This window comes from Nerophis lumbriciformis, linkage group LG14, assembly GCF_033978685.3.
Source record: "Nerophis lumbriciformis linkage group LG14, RoL_Nlum_v2.1, whole genome shotgun sequence".
In the NCBI taxonomy this organism is placed as follows: Eukaryota; Metazoa; Chordata; class Actinopteri; order Syngnathiformes; family Syngnathidae; genus Nerophis; species Nerophis lumbriciformis.
The window spans coordinates 21678028-21685265 of NC_084561.2; positions in this window are offsets into that span (position 1 = coordinate 21678028).

Consider the following 7238-nt stretch of genomic DNA (forward strand, 5'->3'; position numbering starts at 1 on the left):
ACAGAAGCTAGCTCTTGGGAGGTGGAACGTCACCTTACTGAAGGTGAAAGAGCCTGAGCTAGTGCGCGAGGTAGAGAAGTTCCGGGTAGATATAGTTGGACTCACTTCGACTCACAGTAAGGGCTCTGGAATCAATTATCTCGAGAGGGGCTGGACTATCTTCCACTCTGGCGTTGCAATCAATGAGAGGCGACTGGTTGGGGTGGCAATTCTTGTTGCTCCCCGGCTCAAAGCCTTTTCGTTGGAGTTTAATCCAGTAGACAAGAGAGTAGCTTCCCTCCGCCTTCGGGTGGGGGGGATTGGTCCTGACTGTTGTTTGTGCTGATGCACCACACATCAACTAAGGGTACTTGCCCTTTTTTGGATTCCCTCACGGGAGTACTGGTGAGTGCTCCCTCAGATTATTCCCTTGTTCTGGTGGGTGACTTCATCGCTCACATTGGCAACAACAGTGAAAAAAAAAATGTGAGGATCTGCTGGGAACGTCTAACAGAGTCTCTCGTCAGAGAGAGTTTCAATTCCCACCACCGGAAAACGTTTTAACATGTCACAAGAGAGGCGCTGGACATTAAGTCCGAGTGGACCATGTTCCGTACCTTGATTGTCTTGGTGGCCAAACAAAGCTGTTGCCGCTAGGTGTTTGGCGCCTGACGTGGCGGTAATTCCAGAACGCGCTGGTGGACACCAGCGGTGAGGAATGCCGTCAAGCTGAAGAAAGAAGACTATCGGGTCCTTTTGGCTTTTGGGACCCCAGAGGCAGCGGACAGGTACCGAGAGGCCAAGCGGTGTGCGGCTTCGGCGTTCGGGGAGGCAAAAACTCGGACACGAGAGGAGTTCGGGTAAGCCATGGAAACGACTCCCGAACAACTTTGAAGCAAGTCTGGACCACCATCCGCCGCCTCAGGAGGGGGAAGCAGTGCACTGTCAACACTGTGTATGGTGGGAATAGTGTGCTGCTGACCTTGACTCAAGATGTCGTAGATCAGTAGAGGTAATACTTCAAAGACCTCCTCAATCCCAACTACACGTCTTCCTGTAAGGAAGCAGTGTCTGGGGAATCTTTGGTGGGCTCTCCTATTTCTGGGGCTGAGGTTGCCGATGTAGTTAAAAAGCTCCTCGGTGGCAAGGCACCGGTGGATGAGATCCGCCCAGAGTTTTTAAGGCTCTGGATGCTGTGGGGCTGTCTTGGTTGGCAAGATTCTGCAACATTGCACGGACATCTGGGGCGGTACCTCTGGATTGGCAGACCGGGGTGGTGGTTCCTCTCTTTAAGAAGGGGAACCGGAGGGTGTGTTCCAACTATTGAGGGGTCACACTCCTCAGCCTTTCCCGTTAGGTCTATTCTGGTGTTCTGGAGAGGGGGTTATGCCGGATAGTCAAACCTCGGATTCAGGAGGAGCAGTTTGGTTTTCATTCTGGTCGTGGATCTGTGGGCCAGCTTTATACTCTCAGCAGGATTCTTGCAGATGCATGGGAGTTTGCCCAACCAGTCTACATGTGCTTTGTGGACTTAGAGAAGGCATTCGACCGTGTCCCTCGGGATGTCCTGTGGGGAGTGCTCAGAGAGTATGGGGTATCGGACTGTCTGATTGTGGCGGAGCTTTGTTCGCATTGCCGGCAGTAAGTCAGACCCATTTTCAGTGGAGGTTGGACTCCGCCAGGGTTGCCCTTTGTCACGAATTCTGTTCAAAACTTTTGTGGACAGAATTCCTAGGCGCAGTCAGAGCTTTGAGGGGATCCGGTTTGGTGGCTGCAGGATTAGGTCTCTGCTTTTTTCAGATGATGTGGTCCTGATGGTTTCATAGGGCCAGGATCTTCAGCTCTCACTGGATCAGTTCACAGCAAAGTGTGAAGCGACTGGGATGAGAATCAGCACCTCCAAGTCAGAGTCCATGGTTCTCGCCTGGAAAAGCGCGGAGTGCCATCTCCGGGTAGAGAAGGAGATCCTGGCCCCAAGGGAATTCTTGTTCACGAGTGAGGGAAGAGTGGATCGTAAGATCAACAGGATCGGTGCAGCGTATGCAGTAATACAAACAATGTCCCGATCCGTTGTGGTAAAGAAGGAGCTGGTGAAAAAAGGCAAAGCTCTCATTTTACTAGTCGATCTATGTTCCCATCCTCACCTATAGTCATAAACTTTGGGAGGAGCCAGATGAGGTGGTTCGGGCATCTGGTCAGGATGCTCCTTAGGGCACGTCCGACGGGTAGGAGGCCATGGGGAAGACCGAGGACGCATTGGGCAGACTCTGTCTCCTAGCTGGCCTGGGAACGCCTCGGGATCCCTCGGGAGGAGCTGGTCGAAGTGGCTGGGGAGAGAGAAGTCTGAGCTTCTCGCAACCCAACCTTGGATAAGCGGAAGAAGATGGATGGATGGATAAAATGGTATAAAATTGAGGAGATGGCGAGTTATTGTGATGTAATGAAATCCCATCCATCCATCCATTTTCTTCCGCTTATCCGAGGTCGGGTCGCGGGGGCAGCAGCCTAAGCAGGGAAGCCCAGACTTCCCTCTACCCAGCCACTTCGTCCAGCTCCTCCCGGGGGATCCCGAGGCATTCCCAGGCCAGCCGGGAGACATAGTCTTCCCAACGTGTCCTGGGTCTTCCCCGTGGCCTCCTACCGGTCGGACGTGCCCTAAACACCTCCCGAGGGAGGCGATCGGGTGGCATCCTGACCAGATGCCCGAACCATCACATATTTTTACCAATTTCCCGAGGAGAATTCCCATATTTTTAAATACAAATTTTGATGCTGCTCTCAGACACACGTAATAAAGGTGTTTGTGAAACCCCCTGATGTTTTTGGTGCTAAATTAACCACAACATTTGTGCAATCCCATTAAAAACATCATGTCGCTACTGGTTCGACGTTCACAAAAAATAAAAAAATAAAACACTTAAATCCTTGTATGTATACTATTCATGTTAGCTAACTTTTACTACAAATTAATATCGGCTCAGAATATCGGTTATTGGCCTCCTTGACTACTAATAATCTGTATTGGTTTCGGCCATGAAAAAAACATAACGGTCCATCTTTATTAAAGACCTTATTAATCAGAACAGCCACCTAATAGCGATATAAAATGTTGACTGTTTTTTTGTAACATATATGTAAATGTGGCACTCTGTCCACCATGCTCCTGCTTGTGCTGATACCCAGCAGCTTAAAGGACAGCACTAATTCAGCGAGGAGCTTAGCTTGGCCCCTGATAACCTCTTGACTAAACAAAAGATCTAACCATGCACAATAAGACTGGCTGTGACAGATGTAGGGTAAAGTTACCTTATGTTCACAGTCAAAAGCCTCAATCAAGTTTAGCCTCGTTGGGGGAAAATATGCATTCCGACAAATGGCACAGGGTTGTGACAGCTTTTCTTTTTCATATCTGCGCTCTTTTGATGGGAATTCATCGACTGAGGCACAGAAACGTGCTTTAAAGAGAGACGGGAACACAATATGTCCTCATTCAGAGGACATTCCTGCACAACCATGTGATGAGCATGGTTACTTTGGTAGAAGTTGTCAATATCGCCCTGCATTTTCTTTGCGTTTGGAAAGTGTTATCAGACGAGTTGTTTGCCTGTTATTTTGTCCTCAACCTTGTTCATGCAGACCTTCACATTACTGCTGGAATGACGAACAAAGACACCGAAAATTCCGATCTACTACCAAGACGATCTTGCACAACTCTCCTGTACCCTCCTTTATTCTTCAAACAACTTTGTCTGACAAATTCTCCCTTTCTGTATATCCACATTCAGTCCTTTTAAGGAAGTACGGAGCTATACATTTGACATTTACAACATCAGATATGGTTTGAGGTACAAGGAAAGGTTGGACACCCTGCCTCAAACCATGTATGTTGTTGTAAATGTCAAAATATATAACTCCGTCATTTTGCAATTTTATTTATAAAATGTGCCGCAAGCCAAAAAAACCCCCAGAAAGATCTTGGGGATAAAAATATTGTAAAAAAATGTTTTAGCAGCCTGAAACATCTCGAAGCAAATCATAAAATAATACTGAATTTTAGATACACAGACAAACACTGTGCATGCTTAATTACAAGATATATTGACTGTAAATTTCCCAAATAAAATAATGCGATAAAATAATTAAAATGAATTGATTTTTATGAATGTTCAGTAAGTAACACTACTATTACAAGCTAACTCAAATTACCCGGAATGCAAGCTAACATATTGCTAAGAGGCTACTACCCAATAATAATAATGGTAGAAACTGCTAGTACTAGCTAACAGAGGCCAACCCATCACTAATAGATGAAAATAAAAAAGGCTGTTTTTAAAATGTTAGTAACAGAGCCCAAGTCTGTGCTAAAAAATGCTAACATTACAACAAGTGAAAGGCAACAAAGACCAACACATTACTAACAAAAACAATAACTTCAGGGCTAACTTACACCAAATGCAAGTTAACACATTGCCAAGAGGCTACTGATCAATAATAATGATTGTTGAAACCGCTAGTACTAGTTGACAGAGCCCAACTTGTCTCTAACAGAACAGACTTCTGTTTGGTCAATATTTTTAAGTTGTTAACAACATGAAGCCAACTCCGTGTAAAAAGATGCTACACTTACAACTAATAAAAGCTAACAAAGACGAATGCGTTACTAACAAAACACTACAGGCTAAATTACACCAAATTAAGGTAACACCGAGCTAAGAGGCTTCTAATCAATAATAATAACAGCAACAATAATAATAAAAAATAATGGTTGACACTCCTAGTATTAGCTAACAAACCATTGCCAATATATTCTTAAAAAAAAGCTTCATTTTGGTCAGTGTTTTTAAAATGTTAATAAGATAGGCCAACTCTGTGCTAAAAAAAAATGCTACAAAAATTCAACTAATAAAAACTAACATAGGTTAACTCATGATATTCAAAACAATAACTACAGGCTAAATTCTTCCTTATGAAAGCTTACACATAACCAAGAGGCTACCAATCAATAATAATAATAAAGGTTGATGCTGCTCGTAGTAGCTATGAGAGGCCAACCTATCACTAAAAGATGTTAATAAAAAAGGCTTTCGTTTGGTCAATATTTTTGAAATTTTAATAACAGAGGCCAACTGTGTGCTAAAAATGCAACAATTACAACAAATACAAGCTAATAAAGGCTAAACTATTACAAACAATAAACATAACCGGCTAAATTGCTCTAAATGAAAGCTAACAGTGCTAAGAGACTGCTATTTATAGTTAACGAGACTACCACTTAACTAAATGCCCAATTCATTATTTGTCTGAGTATTGTAAATTTGTGAGTGTATCTATATTAGATGACTACTAGCATGTCTTCCAAATACATCTTTTAGCATAACCCATGGGCGGAAAACAAATGTTAAAAAAAAATGTCTTTGTTGTTTTTCCATAATACATTGGGAAATATAAAGTCAGACCATACAGACCTTTGACCTGTTTCTTTGTAACGTTTGTTTCCTGTGGCAAAAAATACTAAACTATCCCTTTAAAATGATCATGTGATAACACACAAGGATCATGTGACCAGCACTGCAGCCCTCATGCAGACCCTTGAGTGAGAGCGAGCAACAGGTGTGAAAAGTAGGGGGTGAGCAAATCCATTCAAAAATCGATAGCATCGATACCAATGGTCGTATCAGTATTATACTGATACTGGCTTGACGAGATTTATATTTTTCAGTTCTCTTCTATATTTGTGCTGTTCATATTTTTAAATAAAAGATGTTTTTGTTTTTATTGTTTTTCGCTATTGAATTGATCCTGCTCAAACCATTTTATGTTTAATAAATGAGTATATTTGTATCATTTGGTTGATATTTTTACATTGTTTTGCTTTTTGTATTATGGTCACACCTAGTTTTTCTTTCGCCCCACTTTTCGTATAGATCGGCCAAAATTTCCCCCCAGTTTTGTTATACGGCCAAACATTGCGCGTAACAATCTAGTCCGTTTGCTCATTCCACAAGAGCGCCCAAACAAAGCTCCTCATATGTCAGTGTCTCAGTCTCTGAGCTGTTTTGAGTACGACTGAAAAATAAGGCATCATGGGGCCAGCAAGTTGTAGACGTAAGTGTTGAGCGCTCAGAGATCGACACAATCCTGCCATCCAATCATCAAATCTAAGAAAGTTATTGCGAAAGAGAGGAAGCGGATGACCAAATCAGAGAAACAAATCATTAAAAATGTGTCCTACCTGTTAACAGCCCACCCAGCACCGCCACAGCGTCAGTCTGCGGACGAACATGTATCCATAAAAATATTGAGAAGTTGCAGATGTGTTTTAATTTGTCTAGTCCTAACTCAACAAACTAGAGGGCCCAGCATTACACATATACATATCGCTTATTGTCAACACTGACTTCTCCCGTCCGCCTCTCAAACAACATCCGTGTGGAGCATAAACATAAAATTTCCTGGTTCCTATTGTTACCCAACTGAGGTCGGACAAGCAGCTGAAAGGAGACACAGGTAATTGCTGAACAATTGTATTACTTTATTTCTAAAACTACTTCAGTTGTTTGTAGTACATGCTATTGTAATGTTTTTAAAAAAACATCTCGTCTAAAACTTTGGTTTTCTTTTTAAAAGACATGTTACATGTTAAAATTGTGGTGTTTTTGGAGGGCCTAGCATGGATTAAATTGATTTCAATAATTTTAATGGGCGGGGCTGCTTTGAGATACAAGTGTTTTGCGTTATGAACTCAGTCGTGGAACACAATGTGCTTGTAAGTTGAGGTACTACTGTACTTTACATTGTTTTCCACATGTAAAACTATAATTATTCTCTATCAAATGTATTTTTGTTAATATCTTAAATTGGATTTACATGATTTCTTATGGGGAAAATTGCTTCGATTTTCATCTGTATTGACAACAGGGTTGGTCGATATGACGTCACCATATACTGTAATTTGTGATGATGCATTATACATATATTTAAAAACAAATCTGTGTTGTTAGTATTAACACATATTTTTTCTTGCATTAAATTGTTTTGCTGTATTTTAAAAAGGTCTCTGCTTATTGTACAAAGTAACCCAGGCTCCACTTTGTTGAGAATTTAAGTTTCTAGAGACTTGTACAATCCTTTTAGTGTAGTTATTGGAGACTGTAGTCGTGTTTGGAGACTTTTTACTCTTGTCTTTTGATGTCTGCAACAAACAGAAAGCGGTGCAGCGAGCCTCTATTGTCACAAAACAATCACTGACATCACACTTG